The sequence below is a fragment of the Nelumbo lutea genome, chromosome 3 (genome assembly GCF_056320005.1).
Source record: "Nelumbo lutea isolate HS-2025 chromosome 3, American lotus-T2T, whole genome shotgun sequence".
Taxonomy (NCBI): Eukaryota; Viridiplantae; Streptophyta; class Magnoliopsida; order Proteales; family Nelumbonaceae; genus Nelumbo; species Nelumbo lutea.
The window spans coordinates 46,543,966-46,547,698 of record NC_142686.1 but is presented as its reverse complement, the minus strand read 5'-3'; positions in this window follow the sequence as shown (position 1 = coordinate 46,547,698).

Sequence of the window (3,733 nt, the reverse complement as noted above, 5' to 3'; positions counted from 1 at the left end):
CGGGCGCTAGTCCCCGGCGAGTTGCTTAACCCGCCGAGTGGCCAATGTTGGCCCGTCGAGTCACGGTTGTACTGTTAGGCTGAGTTTTTCATTGAGCCAGGTCACGCACACGTGTCCCTATGCTACGAGGTGGGGCCAAATCACCCTCCATTAGTTTCCTTTCAAAATAAAGACAAGTCTTGTATCTAAAACTGTCAAAATAATGGTAAGGTCATTGGATCCCTACCCCTTAATCCCATGCAATGCATAATATGTAATATGAAAAAAAAAAAAAACAGAAATTTAAGAACACAATTTTTGTTTTAATTTTGGAAAGAAAAAATACACATATAATGAAGAACATACACTTTTTTTATTTTTATTTTACAGCATGTTTGGCAATATAATTGGTTTCGTTTTTAAAACAAAAACAAATGCCACATCAATACTTTGACCTATGTGAGCAGGCTACATAATTGCCTTCCCTCTGGATTTTTATTTTTTGGGTAACTAACTACCTACAATATTTGAACTTCTAAAAAAATGCTAGTTTAGTTCAAAATCGTTAATTGATGCTAACTGGCATGTAAATGAACAAAAATGGCATTTAGGTGGCATCTAATTTTCATTATCATCCAACCATATTGAACTCACTTTATAACTATTTTCTCTCTCCTATACAAAGTCCCTCTTGTTGTTGCTTCCATTCATCTCTCTACAATCTCATATCCAAAGAACACAGTTGCTAGAGGTAGTCATCGGAGAACAACATTTTTGCCTTTCTATTTTTCTTGTTTCTTCTACCGTTTGTGCCTCATAGACAACAATGGAAGTGATGCTAAAAGCTAAAAAGGAAAGGTAATGAATTTTATATCGCTAGCCAAGACTACATTGGCTCAATTGGAACCCAAATTGTTCTCCACATTGCTATGATGAATCACAATATGAAACGAGGTTAAGTGGACTCAACCTCTGTATTGATCAAGGTTGAGTTTAGAGATAGCATAAAAGGTGGCAAAACAGAAAGCAATGGTTGCAGTTTTGCCATTGTTTATACCAAGGGTTGAAATATCGATTGTATTGTGCAGTATCGGCGGAAAGCATACGAAAGTGTATTGAACCTCCGTTTGACAACTTTCCCAAGGCCACAACTCACCTAGTGCCAAATAACAATACATCTTTACACTACAAGAAAAATGACCTAATGTGGTGGTTTGAAGCTGATGGTCTTTAAGACTGCCTATAATAACAGCTAAGCTAGCATTCCTTCAAAGACCACCACCTAGAAAATTAAATATGAATTAAGCGACGGTCTTTATAAACTGGAATGATAGTTTTTAATTTTGAACCGCACTTTAACCGGTCTAAAACCACTTTAGACCAGAACCCTAAATCTTTGTTTCTCGTTCCCTTTACTCTAAATATTTGGAGCCCTTGAAACTCCTTAGAAATGGCGGCAAACGGATTGAGCAAGCTTGTGAGGAGAGGTCTCGGAGGAAGATATCCAAGCATGCGACTCTGTGAGGAGAGGCTTAACATGAGCAAGCTTGTCCATTACATCATGCGTCACTTTGCAGAAACGACTCTGTGAGGAGTGGTTGGTCGGTCATTGGATTATTTGTTCTCAATCCTGGCTTTCTTCCCCGGTTTTCTAAACCAAAACCCAATTCCACCATCCTGACGATCACTTGTCCATCTCTTCTAGTTCTTCTATTTTGATTGGTTTGCGATCAATTGCTTCGTCATTGCCCGATTGCTACAGGGCGGAGATCCTGTCGGACGAACCCAAGAAGAAAATTAAGAAGCAAACTTCTTCTCTGTGGATATCGTTGACAGAAATAAGCAACGGTTTGCTGATGATATCTCAATTTCTGTCATCGGCTCCAACCTCCATGCGTTTATGCTGGACAGATGTCTTGATTTCTTTCATGTCAATACATGGAATATATTAATTTTTATTACTTAATATTTACATAAAATCCCAATAACCAATATACACTTATCTTCAATAACTCCAATTACAAACTAAAAAGAATAATATTTAAAATCAATATTTTATAAATCAATAGAATAAATAATCTACCAAATCTACATTTATATAAAAAAAAATTGATTTTTAATTGAAAGAAAATTTAAAATAATAATAATAGAATAATTATTTTAATACTCTAAATTTACTAATTTGTACATGATATTTATCTCAAAATTTTTATAAATTATTAATTAATATTTTAATTTGCATTAAATTATCATGTATTTATTATTTACAAACATAAAAATATTATTTATAAAATACTTAAAAATGTAATATAAATTGAATCTATCAAATCCACTAATCTATATTTATATTATTTTTTTTATTTTAGAAATTTATAAAAATAAAAATATTTATAATGAAATAATTATTGTAGTAATTAAAATTTGTGAATTTTCATATAATATATATCTTTGAAAATTAAATATATTTGATATGTTTTAAGTTAGGACTATATTTTTATAAATTATCAGTTAATTTTGATTTTCATTTTATAATAACATATTTATTGTTTACAAAAATAAAAATATTGTTTACCAAAATTTTGAGACTTAATTTTTAGTTAACATTTCTGTTAATGTTAAAATTTATAAGTAGTAAAATAGAAAAAATTATATAATAATTGAAATATAATAATTGTGTATGTTTTGTGCCTTGGACTTTAATATAAAATAAGATAATAATAGCTTTGTGCATGTATTAATTTGTATAAATCTATATAATATGTTTATTGGAATCTTGATTAATGCATATCAATAAAATTGTATGATATCTACACATTATACTATATTAATTGCAATATATTTCTTCATATATACCGTCAATATATTGAATGGTTAAGGAGGTAAGATGCCACTTCAAAGATCAGTTTGGCCAACTAAAACCGAGTGTTTCAAAGCCAAGCTAGCCAAGGATCTTGCACGTAAGGCCTTTTGGGTTGTTCATTGCAAATGCCTTTGTTTGAAAATTTGAAGAATGGTGAAAGCTAAAATAGTCTTTCAGTTGATTATGTTAAGTCAATTTGTGAAAGTTGAGGATATGTTTTAATTATTTTATCCTAAATTTAGCAATACAAAATTTATGTATTTAAGACATGAAACTATATTTTCATCTAAGTGGCAGGTAAACCTAGGCCAAATAAATTATTGATGATGTCATAATTAAATAATAAAAATTAAGAATAAAGTATAAAATTTAAATTTAACATAAAAATAAAATTGATTCATATTCTAGTGGCCAGTCAATGGTTCAATATTTCAGGTCAAATCGATCAAAACATGATGTTATAATTAAATAATGCAAATTGAAAAAATATACATAGAAATTATCAAAAAAACACGTGGCATATTGAAAAATGAAAAATTCAGCATTTTTTTTGCAAAAGTATATCAAAAACAGATGAGAAATTGAGAATTCTATTCCTCATTATAGTACAAAGACCATTAAAATATAGTATTGGAGCCGTTAAACTAAGGGAGAATGACGGTTCAGCCTAGGGCCAGAATTTGTAGGCTCAAAGTACATTTGGGGTATGTGCCAGCTTGGAATTGATGCTAATTCACGGACATATATGAATGCATAAAATGTGGGCTTTTGACATTTTGAATGTTTATAATTCTGCAAGGAAAATCAGAAATCAAGAATGGACCTGTCTGTAGTTTTCCATTAAACGAATAGGGTGCAATTTCTATTTTACCCATTTCATGATAACGTGGTATT